A 24,875-nucleotide genomic window follows, 5' to 3' on the forward strand; every position below is an offset into this window, starting at 1 on the left:
GGTGGTGGTGGTGACTCTCAAGACGACAAGGCCTCTATTCACACAGCTTGCATCGTCCAGGACTGGTGTTGTGACCATGGGGATGAACTGTCACATCTCTTCTGGCCAATATAGTCACTATATCTCAATATCATTGAGCCTTTGTGGTCTACTTTGGAGAGAAGGGTTCGTTATTGCTATCTACCTTCATCATCGTTACCTAAACTTACCACTATTTTGCAGGAAGAATTTACAAGACCATACAGGACCTGTATTTATCCATTCCGAAAAATGGTTCAAATTGCTCTGAGCACTATGGGACTTAACATCTGTGGCCATCAGTCCCCTAGAACTTAGAACTACTTAAACCTAACTAACCTAAGGACATCACACACATCCATGCCAGAGGCAGGATGCGAACCTGCGACCGTTGTGGTGACGCGGTTCCAGACTGAAGCGCCTATAACCGCACGGTCACACCGGCTGGCTATCTATTCCGATACGACTGTAGGCTGTTCTGAATGCATGGTAATGCATTGCTTTTCTGGTGTTTCCAATGTTTTGACTATCTCCTGAATGTGTCCAGTGTTCTCCAAACCATTGTCACATGTCTGAGGCGATGGTGAGGTGCACTTTTTCTGAATGAGCAGGTCGCTGATTGGGTGCTGGAGGTGAGCAAAAGATCTAATAGAACTGTACTTTCTTGAAACATTCGCTGTTGTGACGGAATGGCATTCGGGTCAGAGCCCTGTTTCGTCCCCTGTACACACCAATCACACGAGAATTCCTTGACCATATTCAGACATGCTCCCTGTTGGCGAGCGAAATGAGTAACCCCGATTGGTTTCTTACGAATTTGTACCACGCCATCGGCGTGAAACAAATTTTACCACGATTCATCAGTCCAGATGGCCTTCTCCCTCACTTTGAGGCCCACTGATGGTGTTCCTGCGTCCATGCTAATATGTTCCTGTGAAGTAAGTTTAGACGTGCGAGGGCTGTTTTATCTGGATTGCACGGCGTCGAGTTGGCGAGTAGTTCGCTGCACTGTGTCCCTTCTATCCGCTCTTTCGATCTACAGTAGTCGACCTCGCCCCTTGTCGTCAATATGGTCTTAAGTCTACCAGGCACGAACAATTCAGCGGGCCAAATGGGCAAAACTCGTCTCGCCTCAACTTGTGTTTGGGGAAATGGAATCGGAATGGCGTGGATCGGTCACTCCGGTTGGATTTTCGACAGATTCATAATCCGCCGTACCGAGCCACCGCTCCGAAGCTCGTTCTTCCCGTGCATGGGAAAGGTGTAGGACGCCGGTCCGTCTGAGTGTCCCCACACACACGAAGTTCTGCCTCGTCACGATGCCACTTCAAAATGGTTCAAATAGCTCTAAGCACTGTGAGACTTAACATCTAAGGTCATCAGTCCCCTAGACTTAGAACTATTTAAACCTAATTAACTGAAGGACAATACACACATCCATGCCCGAGGCAGTATTCGAACCTGCGACCGTAACAGCAGCACGGTTCCGAACTGAAGTTCCTAGAACCGCTCGGTCACAGCAGCCGGCGATGCCACTTCACCTGCTGGATTGCTCGTGTATGGCGGCTTCTGGAGTACGTTCACCGTCATAGATGCCTAAGAAACTCTCAATGCCTGTTAGTAACAATAACATTTAATGTTTATGGGGTGGGGTTTTATTTTTTTCAGGCGGAGAGTCTATAATCATTTATCCTCGTACAGCTCAACAATTAGCAATCGACCACAAGCGGATCCATACCAAGTATAACAAAAAAAGAATAAGTAAATGAGTTAAAATACATTTTGCCAAGTATTTTTCGATTACGCTGCTGAAGTTTCAATTTGAAACCCGTACACATCCTCTATTCTCTCCCTACGTCTTGCATGGCCATTGATTTGCCTCGGGCGAACTGGTGCACGCCTGAATACAATATGGTGCCGTAGGCAACAGCAAACACCTTTCTATGCAGTCACCGACCGTCTTGTATCAGAGTGGGATAAATGTATTAACAGTTATAGCGATTACTTTTAAGTAATAAACAGTCCACAGCTCGTGGACTCGCAGTTGCGTTTTCGCTTCCCGAGCATGAGGTCCCGGGTTCGATTCCCGGCGGGGTCAGCGATTTTCACCTGCCTTAAGATGACTGGGTGTTTGTGTTTTCCTCATCATTTCATCATCATTCATGAAATCGGCGAGTTTGGACTGAGCAAGGTTGGGAACTTGTACAGGCGCTGATAACCGAGCTGTTGAGCGCCCTACAAACCAATCATCATAGTAATAAACTGTTTACTGCTCTATTTCCCATCTGTCTCATTTGCATTTGACAGGTTTACCTCTGCTGCAAAGAAAACATTTTGATGAAATACACTGACGGAAAAACTAGCAACACCAAAAAATAATTGATGTAGCGTAATGAAATTTCGGGAGTACATTTGTCTAGGTAACATATTTAAGTGATTAACATTGCAAGAGTACAGTTTAATGTAAACGAGAGACAAGCTGTTGCAAATGTGAAATGCTGGTGCATTAATAACCGGTGTAAACGCGAGACTGTTGAATGCAAGCACGCAAACGTATATGCGTTGTGTTGTACAGTTTCCGGATGTCAGTTTTTAGGATCAAGTTCCATGCCTGTTGCACTTGCTCTGTGAGTACAATTACGATAAATGCTGGTTATGGATGACGTTGGAGTTGTTGTCCGATGATGTCCGATATATGCTCGACTGGAGACAGATCTGCTGACCGAGCAGATCAAGGCAAAAAGTCGACCCACTGTAGAGTACGTTGGCTTACAACAGCGGTATACGGACGAGTGTTTTCCTGTTGGAAAGCACTCCCTGAAATGCTATTCACGAAAGGCAGCCCAACAGCTTGCTCCTGCTCCTGCTGTAATACGAGATCGCACCCCAGGCCATAACTCCAGTGTATCTAGCACGCATTGCCTCAACTGATCTTCTTCTAACCAATACACGGCCATCATTGGCACGAGGTACAACCAGCTTTCATAAGAGAACTCAGCAGACCTCCACCCTGCCCTCCAGTGAGCTCTCGCTTGACACCACTAAAGTCGCAAATGGCAGTGGTTTGCGATCAGTGGAATACACGCTACAGGGCGCCTGGCTTAGAGCTATCCACGAAGTAACCCATCTGTAACAGCTAGCTGTATCACTGCAGAAACAGTATTATGCGACAGAGCCATACACCGAACACGATGGTCGTCCCTCTCGGCAGTGACACGAGGAGCCCGGTCTTCTTGCGACTGTGTATTCTCCTTACCCTCGGTGTCAGCAATCATGTACACCAATATCACAGAATGAACATCCAGCTTCTCGTAGCCCTATTACACTATCTCGTTCAAACTCAATGGGTGTTTATAATGGCGTTTTTGTCGCCTTAAAAGCGTTTTTGACGAACAGCAACTCAGCGGTGTTCTGAAATTTCCGCCCGATGAAATTTGCGCCCAGAACGGGTCGAGGAATGGTCCACTAATCGCCTCGCCCAGCAGATACAAGAGCTGAGTGACCTTACCTCGAAGTTACCGAGTTCACATTTTCAAGCCATATTATAAAGAACGCTGCGTACTGAGGTCAATGTTAAGAGTGCATCGACAAGTCTGTACAAGAAATCGATAGACGTTGCAAAGCTATATCAGATGCTGTTTCAGATCCTAGTCATATGATTAAAACTTAAGAAACGAAAATTCCCACGATTATACAAAACTCAGTTGACAATTATCATGATAATCCTGAAGACGACACCCGTGCACAAATTTCACAACTGAGAAGATTTTTTCCGAAGCTGTTCCCAACTTTATTTTGGTGCTAAGATTTTTCTTAGCTTTGTGCGTTTCAATAGCGATTGCAAGATAATTCATTTTTTCAAGAGTCAGATTAATTAAGAATTATGTTGGGTGCTCTATGAGCCAAGCATGACTGTCTAATTTAGCAGTTACTCAATAAAAAATGAACTAGTTAATGATATTGATGAGGCAACTTCAGGCGGCCGCGGTGGTCTCGCGGTTCTAGGCGCGCAGTCCGGAACCGTGCGACTGCTACGGTCGCAGGTTCGAATCCTGCCTCGGGCATGGATGTGTGTGATGTCCTTAGGTTAGTTAGGTTTAAGTAGTTCTAAGTTCTAGGGGACTAATGACCACAGCAGTTGAGTCCCATAGTGCTCAGAGCCATTTGAACCATTTTGAGCAACTTCAAATTTTGCAGCCAGATCTTCGGTTACTTGTTCTGCATTCTTAATAATCAGTTAAACTTACATTTTTACATGCGTTTTACCTATTCGTTTTCATACATACAGACTTTGCGAAGCGTGTTTTACGCTCTTGTGTTGATTGACAATTTGAGGGATTGGGGGGGGGGGGGGGGGGGGGGTGACAAAAGTTTGCACCGGCTACCAAACTACGTAGCTACGCCTCTGCATAAACGCGAGTCTGAACCAGAGCAACTTACAGGACATGCAGGTAACAAAATAGGGAATTCTTTATACAATTCTGTGCAAGTTAGAAACTGATCACAGCAGATATCGTTAAGACATTCAATAACATTTAAATATCTCGCGAGTCTTGTCTTTACGCCATTAAAGTATGTGTAGGTGTCTTTTTATAAAATAACTGGCAAGTTCACTCACAGAACAAAGTTTCCCGTCCACTGATAAGTTTAATTTTAGCTCAGTTATCACAACAACCTACCGAAAACAAATTTTACGTTTGGTGTTCTACGTCGCGTCGACTCTTGTTATTTACAGAGATTTAGCTTTCGCTCGGATATGTGGTGACAGGAGGGTGAGCAAGCAACCGTGGTCTCCTTAAGGAGCCATCCCAGAATTTGTCTAGAATGGTCTGAGAAACCAGGGAAAACCAATTTCTTATTTATAAATTGCTATTTATAGTTCGTACATTTTTCTATCTGTATATATCTTCTAATAAATTTAGTCAAGTTTTTGTAGATAGGAGATAGCTTTCAAGCAAGCCCTGATCCACCATCCTTTTCGTTCTCTTCTTCTAGTTTTTCCAACCTTTCACCACCTTTCATGTAGGCTGTTATTCTCTCCATTTCCTTCCATATTCAGCTCTACCCTCATAAACGAGCACGCAAAATGTTCTGCTTCTCTTTCGATATGCCTAATTACGTCACTGATTTTAGGATTTGGTTTAGCAAGCATGTTATTAATTTTGTGGTGCCAACCTTCTACAGTGTTGGTCGTCCGATGGCGCTGTTTATGGAAACTCCAAAGATTGATAGGGTTTTCTTCATTTTCCAACCACGTATCTACAAAGCAGTCAAAAAACTCAGAAAACTTGGGGATATCCAGTGCCCACGAGTGTCTCTCGTGCTACCCATCACATACATCATCAGGCCGTAGAAACGCCAGTGCAGCACACATGCGAAATTGTTATCTCATTTCATTTTCTTTGTATTCATGAGTAAGTCCTAGATCTTGCACTTTCCTCCAGACAGACTTTTTCATGTAGAAATAACATCCATTCTGCTGTCTCTAGTACAACTGCAATCGCAGAAATCTCTACTGATACAAAATCTACGGTAACGTTTGCAGATTTCCATTGTGGAATATTTTTCACCAAATTTCGAAAAAAGCTACAGTATGTCTCTTTTCATTTGTTTGTCAATAATGCAAAGGCAACTGGATTGACGTTTGTCTTATTATCTGTACCTGCAAAAGTCGGAATGAATGGTTTATATTTGAGAAAGCTGTTTGCTACAGCATTAACGTACCATCAATAAAAGGTCTTCTTTACTTCTTAGAGTCTCTCTCCTGCTCTTCCACTAAAAACTATTATCCTTTCTCCTAATTTGTCGTCACTTAACAGAAAACTGCAGCCATTATTCATGGCAAGTGTATCTGCTTTGAGGTCAGTTTGTTCTCTTGTCTGCAGATCTCTCTCATTTCCCAGTGAATTTGCCAGCTAGTGATATAAAGTTCTTTTCGTTGCTTGCTGCTCTGGCATTTCAGTGACAAGATCATACACTCGACCATTCAGGTAACTCTGCTCCTCTGAATATATTTTGGAAATAGAAGTGTCTTCCTCTCGTGCCCTTTTCTTTCCTTGGTTAAGTCTTTCTTTCTTCCAACCGAGCGTCATTCAGGGATCCACACTGATCTTAGAGTGAAAAAAGCACCGTCCGATTCTTGGTTTTAAGCATTCCTCGGTAGTGGTTCACTGGTTTGCTTTCTTTCTTGAACAGCGCCAATCTCGTCTTCTTTCGTTCTCTTTACTATGTAAGAATAACCACCATAGTGGCAACATGGCTTACCGCGAATGGTTGTTGAAACTTCCATATCGGAACTGTTGTTGCTGTTGCGGTCTTCAGCCCAGAGATTGGTTTGATACAGCTCTCCAGGCCACTCCATCCTGTGCAAGCTTCCCCATCTCCAACTAACTACTGCAAACTACATCCTTCTGAATCTGCTTAGTGTATTCATCTCTTGGTCTCCCTCTACGATTTTTACTCTCCACGATGCCCTCCAATACCAAATTGGTTATCCCTTGATGCCTCAGAATACGTCCTACCAACCGATCCCTTCTTATAGTCAAGTTTTGCTACAAATTCCTCGTCTCCCCAATCCTGTTCAGTACCTCCTCACTACTTACATGATCTACCAATCTAGTCGTCAGCATTCTTCAGTAGCATCACACTTCGAAAGCTTATGTTCTCTTCTTGTGTAAACTGTTTATTGTCCCTGTTTCACTTCCATACAAGGCTACACTCCATACAAATACTTCCAGAAAAAGACTTCCTGACACTTAAATCTATATTCTATGTTTCTCCTCATCAGGAATACTTTCCTTGCCGTAGCAGGTCTACATTTTATATTCTCTCTACTTCGACCAACATCAGTTATTTTACTCTCCAAATATCTAAACTCGTTTACTACTTTAGGAGTCTCATTTCCTAATGTAATACCCTCAGTATCCCCTGATTTAATTATACTACTTTCCATTATCCTCGTTTCGCGTTTGTTGGTGTTCATCATATATCGTTGTTTCAAGACACTGTCCATTCCGTTCAGCTGCCCTTCCAGGTCCTTTTCCGTCTCTGACAGAATTACAATGTCGTCGCAAACCTCAAAGGTTTTTGGAGTGTGAAAAATTTCCGCTGCCAGTCACAATAAAAGGTTATTTATTTGTCACATGACCTGTTTCGGGCTTGCGCCCATCATCAGGTGTTTATACATACATGTACATGTTTATATTGCTGGAGATCACTGTATAAATACAAAAAAAATTATCTGCTGGTGACTAAACAGATACAAGTGGGACAATTGTGGGTGGCAAGGTAGCATTTGTCGAAAATATATCTGTACTTACAAATTAAATGGCTCTGAACACTATGGGACTTAACTGCTGTGGTCATCAGTCCCCTAGAACTACTTAAAGCTAACTAAGCTAAAGACATTACACACATCCATGCCATAGGCAGGATTCGAACCTGCAACCGTGAGGGTCGTGCGGTTACAGACTGTAGCTCCTAGAAACGCTCGGCCTGTACTTACATAAAGATGAAGCATCATTATTGTAGTTACACTGTGGTGACAGTTTTTCCATTTACTTGTTAGTTGCACACTTATTCTCATATTCACGTCGACGCTAAACTTTATAAAACTGAAATATGGACACGAAAATGATAATAAGTGTGCAACTAAGAGGAAAACTGTCATCACAGCGTAACTGTAATAATGATGCTTCATCTTTATGTAAGTACAGATATATTTTCGATAAAAGCTGCCTTCCCACTTACAATTGTCCCACTTGTATCTGTTAAGTCACCAGCAAACAATTTTTTTGTATTTATACAGTGATCTCCAAAAATATAAACATGTGCATGAATGTATAAACATCTGAAGACGAGCGCAAGCCCGAGAACGGTCGTCTGAAAAACAAATAACCTTTTATTGTGACTGGCAGCAGAATTTTTTCTGCACCCTATAAAGGAACAGTCACAGAGTCCAACAGCATCCACTATGGATAAAATTCACTCAAAGGTTTTGTTTCTTCTCCATGGATTTTAATTCCTGCTGCAAATTATTCTTTTATTTCCTTTACAGCTTTCTCAATATACAGACTGAATAACATCGGGGATAGGCTACAAGCCTGTCTCACTCCCTCCTCCACCACTGCTTCCCTTTAGTCCCTCTCGACTTTCGCAAGTGCTATCTGGATTCTGTACAAATTGTAAATAGCCTTACGCTCCCTGTATTTTACCCTTGCCACCTTTAGAATTTGAAAGAGAGTATTCCAGTCAACATTGTCATACTTGCTCTAGGCCTACAAATGCTAGAAACGTAGGTTGGCCTTTGCTGAACCTATCTTCTAAGATAAGTCTATGGAATACAAACTGATCTTGCCCGATGTCGGCTTCTGCCAATTTTTCCATTCGTAAGTAAGGAATTCGTGTTAGTGTTTTGCAGCCGTGACTTATCAAACTGATAGTTCGCTAATTTTCACATCTATCAACACCTGCATTCTTTGGGATTGCAATTATTATATTCTTCTTGAAGTCAGAGGGTATTTCGCCTGTCTCATTCATCTTGCTCACCAGATGGTAGAGTTTTGTCAGGACTGGCTCTCCCAAGGCTGTCAGTAGTTCCAATGGAATGTTGTCTACCCCGGGGGCCTTGTTTCGACTCAGGTCTTTCAGTGCTCTGTCAAATTCTTCACGCAGTATCATATCTCCCATTTCATCTTCATCTATTGCCCTCAAGTACATCGACCTCTATATACTCCTTCCATCTTTCTGCTTTCCCTTCTTTGCTTAGGATTGGTTTTCCATCTGAACTCTTGATATTCATACAGGTGGTTCTGTTTTATACAAAGGTCTCTTTAATTTTCCTGTAGGCAGTATCTATCTTACTCCTAGTGATATATGCTTCTACATCCTTACGCTTGTCTTCTAGCCATTCCTGCTTAGCCATTTTGCACTTCCTGTCGATCTAATTTTTCAGACGATTGTATTACATTTCGCCTGCTTCATTTACTGCATTTTTATATTTTATTCCTTCATCCGTTAAATTCAATAGCTCTTCTGTTACCCAAGAATTTCTACTAGGCCTCGTCTTTTTATCTACTTGATACTCGGCTGCTTTCATTATTTCATCTCTCAAAGCTACCCATTCTTCTTCTACTGTTTTCTTTCCCCATTCTTGTCAAATCGTTCCCTAATGCTCTCCCTGAAACTCTCTACAACCTCTGGTTCTTCCAGTTTGTCCTGGTCCCATCTCCTTAAATTCGCACCTTTTTGCAGTTTCTTCAGTTTTAATCTACAGTTAATAACCAATAGATTGTGGTGAGTCCACATCTGCCCCTGGAAATGTCTTGCAATTTAGAAACTGGTTCCTAAATCTGTCTTACCATAATACACTCCTGGAAATGGAAAAAAGAACACATTGACACCGGTGTGTCAGACCCACCATACTTGCTCCGGACACTGCGAGAGGGCTGTACAAGCAATGATCACACGCACGGCACAGCGGACACACCAGGAACCGCGGTGTTGGCCGTCGAATGGCGCTAGCTGCGCAGCATTTGTGCACCGCCGCCGTCAGTGTCAGCCAGTTTGCCGTGGCATACGGAGCTCCATCGCAGTCTTTAACACTGGTAGCATGCCGCGACAGCGTGGACGTGAACCGTATGTGCAGTTGACGGACTTTGAGCGAGGGCGTATAGTGGGCATGCGGGAGGCCGGGTGGACGTACCGCCGAATTGCTCAACACGTGGGGCGTGAGGTCTTCACAGTACATCGATGCTGTCGCCAGTGGTCGGCGGAAGGTGCACGTGCCCGACGACCTGGGACCGGACCGCAGCGACCCACGGATGCACGCCAAGACCGTAGGATCCTACGCAGTGCCGTAGGGGACCGCACCGCCACTTCCCAGCAAATTAGGGACACTGTTGCTCCTGGGGTATCGGCGAGGACCATTCGCAACCGTCTCCATGAAGCTGGGCTACGGTCCCGCACACCGTTAGGCCGTCTTCCGCTCACGCCCCAACATCGTGCAGCCCGCCTCCAGTGGTGTCGCAACAGGCGTGAATGGAGGGCGAATGGAGACGTGTCGTCTTCAGCGATGAGAGTCGCTTCTGCCTTGGTGCCAATGATGGTCGTATGCGTGTTTGGCGCCGTGCAGGTGAGCGCCACAATCAGGACTGCATACGACCGAGGCACACAGGACCAACACCCGGCATCATGGTGTGGGGACGCGATCTCATACACTGGCCGTACACCTCTGGTGATCGTCGAGGGGACACTGAATAGTGCACGGTACATCCAAACCGTCATCGAACCCATCGTTCTACCATTCCTAGACCGGCAAGGGAACTTGCTCTTCCAACAGGACAATGCACGTCCGCATGTATCCCGTGCCACCCAACGTGCTCTAGAAGGTGTAAGTCAACTACCCTGGCCAGCAAGATCTCCGGATCTGTCCCCCATTGAGCATGTTTGGGACTGGATGAAGCGTCGTCTCACGCGGTCTGCACGTCCAACACGAACGCTGGTCCAACTGAGGCGCCAGGTGGAAATGGCATGGCAAGCCGTTCCACAGGACTACATCCAGCATCTCTACGATCGTCTCCATGGGAGAATAGCAGCCTGCATTGCTGCGAAAGGTGGATATACACTGTACTAGTGCCGACATTGTGCATGCTCTGTTGCCTGTGTCTATGTGCCTGTGGTTCTGTCAGTGTGATCATGTGATTTATCTGACCCCAGGAATGTGTCAATAAAGTTTCCCCTTCCTGGGACAATGAATTCACGGTGTTCTTATTTCAATTTCCAGGAGTGTATAACCTATCTGAAACCTCTTTGTCTCCAGGACTCTTCCACCAGCACAACCACCTTCCATGGTTCTTGAACTAAGTGTTAGTTATGATTAAGTTATGCTCTGTGCAAAATTCTACCAGGTGGCTTTCTCTTTTATTCCTACCCCCGTTCCATGTTCATTTACTACTTTTTCCTTCTCTTCCGTTACCTACGATCGAATTCCAGTCCCCCATGGCTATTAAATTTTAGTCTCCCTTAACTATCAGAGTAATTTCTTTTTTTTCATCATACATTAATTCAACCTCTTCGTCATCTGCGGAGCTAGTTAGCATATAAACTTGTACTACTGTGGTAGGCGTGGGCTGCTTCTTGTATATCTTTGTTACAATAATGCGCTCACTATGCTGTTTGCAGTAGCTTATCAGCGCTCCTACTTTTTTAATTCATTATTAAACCTATTCCTTCATTACCTCTATTCGAGTTTGTGTTTATAACCCTGTATTCACCTGACCAGAAGTCTTTGTTCCTCCTGCCACGAACTCCACTAATTCCCACTATATCTAACTTTAATCTATCCATTTCCCTTTTTAAATTTTCTAGCCTTCCTGCGCGATTAAGGGATCTGGAATTCCATCCTCCATCCGTAGAACGCCAGTTTTGTATCTCCTGATAACTATGTTCTCCTGAGTAGAGTTCCCGCCCGGAGATCCGAATAGGGGATTATTTTATCTTAGGAATATTGTACCCAATAGGACGCCATCATCATTTAACCATACAGTAAAGCTGCATGCCCTTGGGAAAAATTACGGCTGTAGTTTCCCGTTGCTTTCAGCCGTTCTCAGTACCAGTGCTGCAAGGCCGTTTTGGTTAATGTTACAAAGCCAGATGGTACTGTTGCCCCTGCAACGACTGAAAAGGCTGCTGCCCCTCTTCGGGAACCACACGTTTGTCTGGCCTCTCAGCAGATACCCCTCCGTTGTGGTTGCACCTACAGTACGGCTATCCGTGTTGCTGAGACACGCAAGCCTCCCCACCAACGGCAAGATCCATGATTCATGGGGAGGGATATCGGAACTATTGTGACAGTAATACACAAGTCGTATGATGTCAAATCTAGGACAGCTAGAGCGTTACCAAGGTAGACAGTCGGTTACTGTGGCAGGAGAGCTCTATCGAGGAGCAGTTCGGTCATGTCTGGGGAGCAGGTATTTTAGAGTAATTACGAGGACCCGGGCGCAGGTAAGCCGAGACACAAAGGGAGCAGATATTGAGCGCAGATTTAAGAGATTTCAGGTTCGGCGCAAATTTCACTGAGCGCAGTTTTCATGGATTCAGCTCACCACGTCCACCCTGAAAGGTAACTAATGCTCTTGATCGTTACAGCGTGTATTTGAAGCAAACCTGATTTGATGCCTCATAGTGGAGCTTCTAGCGCCTCTCTTATGCGACTGGCGCGAAATCTGAAGAGACATCATCTTTCACATGTAGAAATACGTCTACCAACTTCCGTTTATGCCGTGCAACTCCTCCTTGGTGTTGCGATCTTCCTTCTGTCAGTGTACATACCCCATTTTCTATTTAAAATTAGTTGTACCAGTGTCGTAATATTAAACAAAAGTTAACCAATAATAATACTGTACGGTTAAAAAATAAGTTTCTTCCTTTCAGGGTGAGCTCATGTCTTTCTCGTATATTGTCTTTGTCGTTGTGCAGAGACCAGATGATTGCACAGTATTGATGTTGTTATGGAGTTAGGTGCCCCTTTTCGACATAATGGATCGATTTCACCTGCCCTTCGAATTACTGGTCCCGGATCCGCTTCGTAATGCTTAGTCATTTTATTTTAACCCGTATTCGAAGATTAATAGTACTGAATAATATTAGGTAGCTGAATTATGTGCGTAAACAACAACCTATCCTCCCTGACTTCATCAAGACCTATTAATTAATCAGTTTGTTCTGTTCATGTTAAAATCATGGTGATAACCTTTTTCCAGGGAAGATATTGTGCGGTTTTTTCACTTCTTAATTCCGAGGTTTAAAGAGAATCTTTAGATTAGAGCTGATAATTTAAAATCCGCCAACTGTTTTTAATGCTGTTTACGCCCTAGCAGATTGAAAGAACCTCTTTTATTTAATTAAATGTACAGATTCGAATTGGAGCATTGATATAAATTAATAATTTCTTAAATCAAACTAATTTTTCTTAACTGTTTTGTGTTAACTACTAGCTTAGTTTTTCTATTACCACGTTTTTTGTCTGATGATAACTTTAAAGAGGCCCGCTTTAGTTGTACTACCACAATGATTTGAATAAATCATTAGTACAACTGAAGCGGTTCCCTTTGAATTAATGAACCATGATTCTCAGTAGTGGATGTCCTACATAACAAAAACTTGTGTATCTGATAATTAAAATGTCTTACGAAATATCACCCTAACTCTAGATCTAAAACGGGTACACCATCTTCTTCTGGATTTATTTACACTGTCTAACAAAGAAAGAAAAGTGTATATAAGACTCGATCAGATGTCAATGCAATTTCGGACACGTACACACCACTGTGGAGTACGTAAATGAATATAGTTTCATTTATATGTGACAGAATGGCTTCCAGAGTTCATTAGCGGCATTCATTTTTAATGGAGTTACCAGACCTGATATGGTATGTAAGGGGCGTGAGCAGTCATGTGGTGAGTAATGACTGTGAGTGACACGGAGATGCCACTTACTCGTATGAGACAACGTTATCAGCACCTGACAGATTTTGAAAGGAGCCTCATCTTGGTTCTCAGTTTGGTCAGCTGGTCGAATCACGCGCTATCCAGATTTGTGGGCCATTCACATGTGACAATGCTCCAGTGTTGGACTGCATGAGAACGTGAGGGTAGGCATCTAGGTTCTGACCAATCACGCCTGACCACGATAATGGAAAATCGCCGTATCGTGCAGCAAGCCCACCGTAGTCCGTCACAACTACGCTTGACATCCTAGCTCTAGTAATAGACTCCATGTAACATTATGTGTCATCTCGTACCATTGGCCGCAGATCATTAGCAGCTGAACTTGGCATTACCATCACATACGGAGGCTGACGTTAAGACCACAGCACGAACGGCTGCGGGAAGCATGAGATGAGAGTCGCATTGCGTTCAGCGACGTTCCGCAGTTCTGCACTACCTCGCATGATCATCACAGGTATTGTGGTGACCTAGGGAGAGGTCCCGTAATTCCAAAGTTTCGGAGAGGCACTCCAGTGTTGCTCATGTCGTCGTAGTTTGGGGCCCTATCGAGGTATGATTTCAGGTCACGGCTGGTGGTGACTGAGGGTCTCCTGGAGATACCTTGGTACGTTACGGTCATCGTATATCCTGACATATTACCATTTATGTCACGATATCGTATTACGACTTTTTAGCAGGGCAATACTCGTCCGCAAATGGCATGTGTGTGCATGAACTGCCTGCCTGTTGATGAGGCAGTACTGTGGCCAGGAATATCCCCTAGATCCCTCCCCGATACACCATCCTAGTGCAAATATCTGGAAAATCAAGAATCAGTTAAAACAGTTGTGGACCAGCCTACATAAGGAGAGGATACAACGGCGTTATGACACTGTTCCCAACCCAGTCAATCCATTCATCTAGCCCAAGGGGAGTGCTTCATGCTGTTAAGCCCTTTGTAAATCTTACTCGATGTTTAATCACTGAACTAACATCGCAGACCCTCTCATCCCGTGAATTCTCCTCCCCTTCTAGGAGCTACACGTTTGCTGTCACGCAGTGTGTATTTGTAACTGAAAGTACGATATGTGGCTATTGCAGCGACAGTTGGTATTTCATTTAGTGGAAGTGAACATTCCATTTTGAATAAAGAAATTAATATTTGACTTTCAATTAAAAGTTAGACGCTTTTCAATACAACAACTTTCCCCGAGGAAAATCAAACAATAATAGACCATAGATCCAAATCAAATTAAAATTAACATTAGATTTTTTTTAACAGTTAAGCAGTAACAGTCAGTGAGTGCGCAATCGACCGAAGTCGTCTTGCGATCTGACTCGCACAGTTCTTTCCTATAAAGGCTAGTTCAGCATACGTCAGTGATATACGTAGGATGGACATAATTCACTCTCACAAAGCGAGGAATCAATTATTACCCTTTACAGTAATTAACAAAAATAACAAATACAAATTATTTGTTATCATTACCGGGTGTTGCTGAAGCGAGAGAAATATGAGTGCCGTTGTCCACATTTTGTAGTACTGCATTGTGACGACGGTGCAGTTAAAGTTATACAGTCACCCACTATTCTGTCAAGTGTCTCTTTTTTTATTTCATTTATCTCAATTCACTCAAGATTTATTGTTGCAATAATGCATATCCACCACATGAAATGATTATATTTACAGACCAGTTGCACAAGCGGTTCTGAGGTATCAGGAATCGAACCATGCTGAAACACCCATATGTGGCCTCTACGTGCGACACTGCAGGCGGTGACTCTGGCGTCCAATCAATCGTACTAATGGCGAATACTGTCCTGGGATACGTTTTGCCACGCCTTCTCGACATGTTCAGCAGGCCTGTAAGAGTTGTTGATTGACGAGGCCGGACGGTGTGGCCGTGCGGTTCTAGGCGCTTCAGTCTGGAACCGCGTGACCGCCACGGTCGCAGGTTCGAATTCTGCCTCGGGCATGGATGTGTGTGATGTTCTGAAGTTAGTTAGGTTTAAGTAGTTCTAAGTTCTAGGGGACTGATGACCACAGATATTAAGTCCCATAGTGCTGAGAGCCATTTGAACCATTTTGAACGAAGTGATCCCCTGATGGCACCAGTCGAGCTGTCAACGTCGATGCTGTTGCGTAAGTGTACGACGGCCTACAGGCGTGTGTGTATGTAGTCAAAAAAATGGTTCAAATGCCTCTGAGCACTATGCGACTTAACTTCTAAGCTCATCAGTCGCCTAGAACTTAGAACTAACTAAACTTAACTAACCTAAGGACATCACTTACATCCATGTGCGAGGCAGGATTCGAACCTGCGACGGTAGCGGTCGCTCGGTTCCAGACTGTAACGCCCAGAATCGCACGGCCACTCCGGCCGGCCGGCGTGTATGAAGTCCCGCTGCTAGTAACCGGTCCGCAACAGCTCGTGTTGACACGTCTGGTCTCAAAAGCCCTTTCATTTGTGCTGTGGTAGCTGTACGATCTGCCACTGCTGCTCTTACAACACGACGATCCTGGCGGGATTGTGTGCTGCGTGGATATCCAGAATCTCGTCTACGGGTGTGAGAATGTTCACGTAACCTCTGATACCAGCATCGTTGCACAACTGACGCAGCACGTCCAGCTTGTGTGGCAGTTCTCCGATAGGACCATCCCGCCACTCGGAAGGTCACGATTTGACCCCTTTCAAACTCGCTCATTTGGCTGGAGGAAGTAACGGTGCGCCTCCGTGGCATGGTTGCCTCCTTGCTTCACACGTTTGCACCACGCTCAGCTTTCTGGCTGTGAGCTTTACCTATTAAAGGGTAGGCACAGTTGGTACTCTAGTAGCTATGCCACCACGCCCTCTGTTGGAGACGGCCTTGAAACCATTATTAGTTCATCTGCCTTCCTCCTGGTGCCATATGCAGTCATTTTTTCCGGCAGTGTATTTCGTCATCGTACCGAAAATTATCACGAAAACTACGCATTTCTCGGAGATAGAACATATTAAAAGGGAAGCGCTTTCCTGATGTTCTGCGAATACTGTTTGTTTGATCACGAACAGGCTTTGTTTCTTGGGCCATCTTCAGATAACAAGTGATTATTGCAACTACAAATGAAATAACGTTATACTTATCCAGATATTACAGACCCAGAATATACAGGGTGATCAAAAAGTCTGTATAAATTTAAAAACTTAATAAATCACGGAATAATGTAGATAGAGAGGTAAAAATTGACACACATGCTTGGAATGACACGGGGTTTTGAAAGACAACATCCGACGCCAATGCCTCATCATAACTCCGGACATGCTTTACAGTGCTGTTCAAAACATTATTCCTCGACTACAGCTATTGTTGAGGAATGATGGTGGACATATTTAGCATTTCCTGTAAATATCATCATCTTTGCTTTGTATTACTTTGTTATGCTAATTATTGCTATTCTGATCAGATGAAGCGCTATCTGTGGGACATTTTGGCTTTTTTTTTTCACCTTGGATTTTATCTGATACGTGTATTAGGATTTTGCTGTTAAAAAAATTTCGGAAAGGATTATCACATGTGACTAGGGCAAGCGAGGTAGTTAAAAGGGAGGATTATCAATTCGTAAATTTACGATTCAAAGATACTTCGCCTTTCCTTAACGTTAGTTATTTTCTAAACTGAACACGTTTATTCCGATGATGACGAGAATACATTAAAGCAGTACGTTCTTCAAACAGCCGATATTTACTACGGTTTAACGCCAAGATAAATCGAAACATTGGCTTATGATTTTTGCATGGCGATTTCTATTAAATGTTCTAAATCTTGGCAGGATAATGGGTGTGCTGGAGATAACTGCTTCGGATTTATTTTTTTCTTTTTCGACTCCAAGCTGCTTCGTTGCGGAAACCAGAGGCGAACAGTTTGGTACGAGCTTCTAACTTCCGCCTAACTTATGTGTATGTTGAATATTTTCTTACTAATTTGGTAACAGTCTCGTACGATATAATTTTTTACCTCAATAAATTTAGAACAGTAAATCTCAGGAAAATGAATCAGGTCTAAGAAGTGGATTCAGGAATTACGAACCCCAAAACTGAATAACTTTAGTATATGTGTAAATTATAAAACTGCGCTCTAAAGTGCCTACGGAGGTAATTTTCTTGCATATTTACTGAAATTGCCATTTTAATATTTAAATTGATCTTAAATATGTATCAGTTTCTTATCAGTAACACTGTCTGATTTTCCTTCAATAAATATTTTATTTTCTCCCACCTAAATAACCCGTAACAACCAACCCCAATATCTTCTTGGTAAGTGGCTACTACTGCATGATGGATTGGTAGATGTAGGAGGAGGGGGAAGCAGTGGGCGGAGGATATCGTCATAAGTCTTAGTTGTAAGGCGCTGCTGCTTCCTAGCGGTCTGAACTCAAACCACAGTATGATCTCCGTATTCTGAGTCGGTAGGGTGCCCGCAGTCTCGACCTCCTGGCGACAGGTTTCTGGATCTTACGGCGTTTTCGTGTTTTTCTAGCTGTAAGTACACATTTATTAATGTAATTAACTTTCATTATTTACTCTGTATTCAATAATGTCTACACCACAACTATTTTTTTTTATTATTTTAGAACAGTTGCACAATATTATTCAGTGTCAGTGTGCACGTTATATTCAACGTCTATTTTTCCAGCTTGGTTTCTGTCTTAAATGTATGTTCGGCTTTGATGACGAGATTGAATTAAAGCAATATATTCATTAAGTACCCAATATTTGGAAAGGTTTAATGCCAAAAGAAATCAGAACTTCGGCTTACGATCTTTTCGTGACAAATATTCTAAATCTTCATGTGCAGCAGACGAACGCTTCATTGACTTTTTTAGGGCTCCCTACTCTGTTCATTGAGGAAACCGGAGGCGACCCGGTTGGCATGAGCTTCTAGCTTCAGCTGAACTGTTGAATCGTTTCTCGAGGGACACCAGTTGTAACCTCATGAAATTTGGAACATGAGCGAAACTGGCATTACTTCAGCGCAGAGAGCAGATAGAATTGTTGCTGACAGTATATCTACGGAAATATTGTCCCAGTGTTAGAAGCGGGCTCACCGTTTATATGTCCCAAGGCCAAATAACTTTTATACACAGCTGATATAACGTGAATATATACATTTCAGATAGAGAACAAGCTCTACCCAGTGTGAGAAGTGGGTCACAAATTATTTATCCCAAGGCCAAAGAACGTTTATACATGTGAAAATCGGGAGAGTGCTCTCGGAAGTGACTAATGTTTTGAATTTTTCTAATTACTTATTGGAATTACACTTAAAGTCCATTCTGGTCTTAAATATGTATTAGTGCTTTATCAATTACAATTTTTTGCTCCCATCTAAATAACCCGTAACATATTAGGTAAGGAACTACTGTTCCATAATGGATTAGTGGATGTAGGGTTGGGAGGGGGGAGAGGAGGGGGAAGCGGTACCGTCATAAGTCTTAGTTGTAAGGCGCTGCTGCTTCCTAGCGGTCTGAACTCAAACCACAGTATGATCTCCGTATTCTGGGTCGGTAGGGTGCCCGCAGTCTCGACCTCCTGGCGACAGGTTTCTGGATCTTACGGCGTTTTCGTGTTTTTCTAGCTGTAAGTACACATTTATTAATGTAATTAACTTTCATTATTTATTCTGTATTCAATAATGTCTACACCACAACTATTTTTTTATTATTTTAGAACAGTTGCACAATATTATTCAGTGTCAGTGTGCGCGTTATGTTCAACGTCTATTTTTCCAGCCTGGTTTCTGTCTTAAATGTATGTTTGGCTTTGGTTGTCACAATACTCTCGGATGTCGTTGTAACATGTGACTTAGGCAAACGGAGACATTAGAAAGGAGGGATTGATTTCATAAAGCTGCGTCTGATTATTATATCAGTTATGTAACTGTACCAACATACTGTAAGAAAGTTCCCCTAGATGAAATTGACTATGAAAAGTTATTTCAGCGTTCATCGATCTTTAATTATTTTCCAAATAATTTTTATGTATATATATGACGAGACTGAATTGAAGCAATATATTCATAAAACACCCAACGTTTAGTTCGGTTTAATGTCAAAAGAAATCAAAACATTGGTCTACGATCTTTTCGTGGCAAATATTCTAAACCTTTAAAGGATAATAAATGTGCTGGAAATGGTTTCATTGACTTCTTTTAAAAGGGCACACTGCCTCTTTCATTACGGAAACCTCAGGCGATCAACATAACAAGAGATGAATATTTTATCAATAATTTGACAACAGTCCTCACAAAACATAAATTTTAATCTCATAAATTTAATCTCATTGGTGAAACTGGTGTTACTTCAGCCCAGAGAGCTGATATAATTGTTGCGGATAGTACATCTGATGAAAGAATGGACCCAATTTGAGAAGTGGGCTCACGAATCATTTATCCCAAGGCCAAAGAACTTTTATACACGTGAAAACTGGGAGAGTGCTCTCGGAAGAGACTGATGTAGCGCATTTTTCTAATTGCTTATTGGAATGACTACTTCAGAATCAATATTGGTCCTAAATATGTTTTAGTGATATCAGTTCCATTATATGAATTTTCTATTCTTAATAAACTTATAAACAATTTTTTCCCCTGTAAATAACCCGTGACAACCGGCCCCAACGTCTGTAACAACTAAAAAGTAGTCGGGGCAGGTTGTCCACCTAATCTTAGTTTGCTATCTTCAACTGCCGCACCAGGCTAGTCAACAAGGGACTGATTGGAAGCCTTAGGTCCACTTAGCGATTTTACACGGTATTCTCGCAGAACTTTTTATTTCTGAAAACCCAGATGCTTCTTTTGCCTCAAATTTATAGGATAACCAAAGATAAATATTAACTCAAATTTCGCAGAAGGAAAGGTTTCATTCAGAAAAAGGAGTAAAATATGAACAACTCCTTATAGTCCACAAATGGATTTTTAATTTAAATGGTTCAAATGGCCCTGAGGACTATGGGACTTAACTGCTGAGGTCATCAGTCCCCTAGAACTTAGAACTACTTAAACCTAACTAACCTAAAGACATCACACACATCCATGCCCGAGGCAGGATTCGAACCTGCGACCGTAACAGTAATGCGGTTCCGGACTGAAGCGTCTAGAAACTCTCGGCCACCGCGGCCGGCTTTTAATTTAAATCTGGCAACATGTGCAGAAAAATAAAATATTAGTATAGGTGTGGCCTTAGTTACATGAGAAATACTACAGACGAAGATGTTTTTTCTTACTGGATTTAAACCAGTGTCTTAAATAGCAACCAGTAAATTCCGAGCATGTAGCCGTATTCGCAAAGAAAAAAAAAGTGCCAAGGCGAGTGCCAAGTGGAAAAAACCTCTGCGACAGTCCAAACAGATAATAAAGCAGTAGCGACTTTTCTTGTTCTCTGCGACAGATCATGCGAGGGTAATGTTATTGGTACTAATGCCACAGTGTAGGTTAGTCATAAAAGTGTGTCACTGCATCGATGAGAGGTACTGCTCAGGCTGGGCACCGACGACGTCTCTTGGGCCAGCTGCAGCGTCTGCGTACCCGAAACATGCCACGATTTTTATTTATTATTTATTACTTACTTATTTCATTAACAGCACAGAGTAACTCACCGCCTTGAAATGTAAGGAGGGCCGGATGCTTCTAAATCTAACAGCAAAGACGTGTCATTATTACAGTCTTATTGGTATACAGTTGTTAGTGCTTTTTTAGATAATGTAAAGAACATAATATATATATATATGGCATGGTTGCCATACGAGTAGTCGAATGATCATAAATCGATCGTGCAGGGTGAAGTTCGTGCTGGTTTTGTTTGCGCTTAGTATGTGTTCCCTGCTTTTGCCGGTTTTGCAACTGTGTTGGTTCATCTGAGAGTTCCAGTCAGCTTTGTTGAGATGCGGAGGTTCGCCGATATTTGCGTTGATTGTGTTTCTTTATCTTTCCGTAGGTGGCTAAGCGTTTCTGCTAAGGAATATCTTTGAGCGATGATGCTTCTGTCTATGGTTGTGATCGTAGTTCAACAGATTTAGGATGAAGGGGTTGCTAGTGTGCGTTGAATTCCTGTATAGTCGTGTGGCTAGTTTTTTTGTTTTGTTTTTTAACACCTCCGAGAGAGTCTCGAGGCGGTTTTCGTTTTCGTAGTGAAGATCCGCGGTGCATGTGTATCACGGAGCAGCTTGTGATACGTAGCACCTTGTTCTGTATGAGCTGTAGGCGGCGCAGGCATGTTGGTGCTGCTTGCGTCATCAGAGGGTGTGCTAAAATCGTTATGACCACTGTCCACCGCGAAACTGAATGCCGCCTGGTGCAGTTGCGGATACGTGACACTGTACGGGGAGCATATAAGCGGAATGGGGAAACATACATGAAACGATAACGGCCACGAATGGGGAAACCCACTGACATAAGCGACTTTTACAAAAGGCAGACTGTTGTGGCCCCGCGCCATGCAACGAGCATCTCGGAAACGCCGAAACAGGTCAGCTGTTCGCGTCCTACTGCCCTATGGAAAATGATTGAATGACGGTGAAAACACGGGTAGGCGATAAGGTTTTTGACTTCCATGCCTCATCACAGAACGTGGAAAACGAAGGCTTGTCCTCTCTGCAACGCAGAATAGGCCGCGATTTTTGGTAGGTTTAATGACAGAGTACGATGTTGATTCAGGCACAGGTGTTTCGGAAACGTCATTCAGCGAACATCGAGTTCCGATACGACGGTCAGTACGTGTTCCATGTTGACTCAAAGACTTGATCAGCTACAAGTGCAGTGGCCACGGGTTCTACATCTACATACACACTTCGCAAACCACGGAACGGTGCATGGCTGAGGGTACCTTGTACCACTATAGACATTACCTTTCCTATTCCTCTCGCAAACGCACGAAAAAAAAAGACTGTCTGAAAGACTCCACTCAAGCCCTAATTTCTCACAACTTATCTTCACAGTACTTATACGAAATGGATGTTGGGCACAGCAGTATCTTTCAGCAGTCGGCCTTAAATTCCTGTTCTCGAAATCTGCCCAATAGTGCCTTGTGAAAAGAGCATCGTCTTCCATCCAGTGTTCCCCATTTGACTTCACAAAGCATCTCCGTAATACTTGCATGCTGATCGAAACTACCGGTAACACATCTAGCCGCACCCTGTGAAATGCTTCGCTGTCTTTCTTTAATCCTACCTGGTGGGAGAGCCAAACACTTGAACAGAAGTCATCAAGACTGTACCGTGATTCAGTGTAAACTTCTGGCCTGGTCGAATGAATCACGTTTCTTGGTATACGAGGTCGGTAGTCGTGCCTGTCTTACAGGCGAACGGCTGCTCGGAACACTCGCCACACCATGGACGCTGGCCAGTGAGGGCAGTATTAGGCTGTAGGGTGACGGAATGGAGGGAAGAAGGAGACAAGCATTCAGCTGGGCCACCTACATGTCTCCATGCCTTCCTTGACGGTGATGGTTCTTTCCAGCAGGATAAGTTGTCGATCTCACAAGGCCTGGCTCATGCTCCATTGGTTTGAGGTGTTTGATGGCGAACTCAATTTGATGTCCTGACTATCAACTTCACCTGATCTGAAGCCTATAGGACACAGCTGGGGATATATCTGACGCCACCGACTCGTAAATTACGTGAATCGTGTGGCCTGTATGTAGACATCTGGTACCACATACCTCAGAAAAATGCCAGCGACTTGACGAATCGATGGCACGGACAATTGCTGCTCTTTATCGCACCAAGGTTGGACTAACACGCTAATAGGCAGATGGTCATGACGTTATGGGGGATTTGGGTATGTAAGAACCTCCACAGCGGTATCTACACGCTAGAAACGCGCACCTGTGGGTATTGTTGGTATCGATCTCCATGAGTTGACGCTGTGGGTTGACAATCATGGATTCTGGCAATCTATTGACACAGCAAGGCTCATGCGCTCTCTCTCTCTCTCTCTGTCTGTCTCTCTCCTCTCTCTCTCTCTCTCTCTCTCTCTCTCTCTCTCTCTCTCTTACTCTCTCCCACAACCACCACACACCAATCACACCGAACATCACCCCCTCACCACCTTCACTGCAGCTCTAACCCCTCCGAGCCCCTCACTACTGCTCTCACCCCTACACCCCCTCACAACTGCTCTCACCCCTACACCCCCTCACAACTGCTCTCACCCCTACACCCCCTCACAACTGCTCTCACCCCTACACCCCCTCACAACTGCTCTCACCCCTACACCCCCTCACAACTGCTCTCACCCCTACACCCCCTCACAACTGCTCTCACCCCTACACCCCCTCACAACTGCTCTCACCCCTACACCCCCTCACAAATGCTCTCACCCCTACACCCCCTCACAAATGCTCTCACCCCTACACCCCCTCACAAATGCTCTCACCCCTACACCCCCTCACAACTGCTCTCACCCCTACACCCCCTCACAACTGCTCTCACCCCTACACCCCCTCACAACTGCTCTCAACCCTATACCCCCTTCCCTGTTCTCACCCCACACCCCCTTGCCACTGCTCGCAACACTACAGCACCTCACCACCACTCCCATCCCTACACTCCCTCACTGCCACTCGCACCCCTACTCCCACTCATCGCCACTCGCACCCCTACTCCCACTCATCGCCACTCCCACCCCTACACCCCCTCATCGCCACTCCCACCCCTACACCCCCTCATCGCCACTCCCACCCCTACACCCCCTCATCGCCACTCCCACCCCTACACCCCCTCATCACCACTCCCACCCCTACACCCCCTCATCGCCACTCCCACCCCTACACCCCCTCATCGCCACTCCCACCCCTACACCCCTCATCGCCACTCCCACCCGTACACTCCCTCACAACTGCTCTCACCACTAGACCCCCTCACAACTGCTCTCACCCCTACACTCCCTCACAACTGCTCTCACCACTAGACCCCCCTCACAACTGCTCTGACCCCTACACCCCCTACCACTGTTCTCACCCCTACACCCCCTACCACTGTTCTCATACCACACCCCTTCCCAAAGCTCACACCCCTACAGCACCTCACCACCACTCCCATCCCTACTCCCACTCACTGCCACTTGCACCCCCTACTCCCACTCACTGCCACTTGCACCCCTACATCGCCTCATCACCACCCACCCCTACAACCCCTCACTGCCACTTGCACCCCTACTCCCCCTCACTGCCACTTGCACCCCTACTCCCCCTCACTGCCACTTGCACCCCTACTCCCCCTCACTGCCACTTGCACCCCTACACCCCCTCAATGTCACTCACACCCCTACACCCCCTCATCGCCACTCCCACCCATACACTCCCTCACAACTGCTCTCACCACTAGACCACCTCA

The 24,875-nt window shown here is 44.3% G+C and overlaps 1 protein-coding gene across 11 annotated transcripts in view; it reads left to right on the forward strand.

Annotated features, from left to right (window-relative positions):
- Positions 1-24,875, forward strand: part of LOC126298824 (solute carrier family 41 member 2-like) — an 874,873-nt gene that overhangs the window by 477,813 nt on the left and 372,185 nt on the right. Inside the window, exon 1 of one of the 11 annotated variants that reach the window (XM_049990295.1) lies at positions 17,887-18,029. The exons of 7 other annotated variants lie outside the window; for them this stretch is intronic. The gene's annotated coding sequence lies outside the window, so the exon portion shown is untranslated. Of the gene's footprint in view, positions 1-17,886; positions 18,030-19,049; positions 19,128-24,875 lie in introns of those variants that run through there. 3 more of the 11 variants (XM_049990302.1, XM_049990299.1, XM_049990303.1) reach the window with 3 other exon arrangements.

The sequence above is a fragment of the Schistocerca gregaria genome, chromosome X (genome assembly GCF_023897955.1).
Source record: "Schistocerca gregaria isolate iqSchGreg1 chromosome X, iqSchGreg1.2, whole genome shotgun sequence".
Taxonomy (NCBI): Eukaryota; Metazoa; Arthropoda; class Insecta; order Orthoptera; family Acrididae; genus Schistocerca; species Schistocerca gregaria.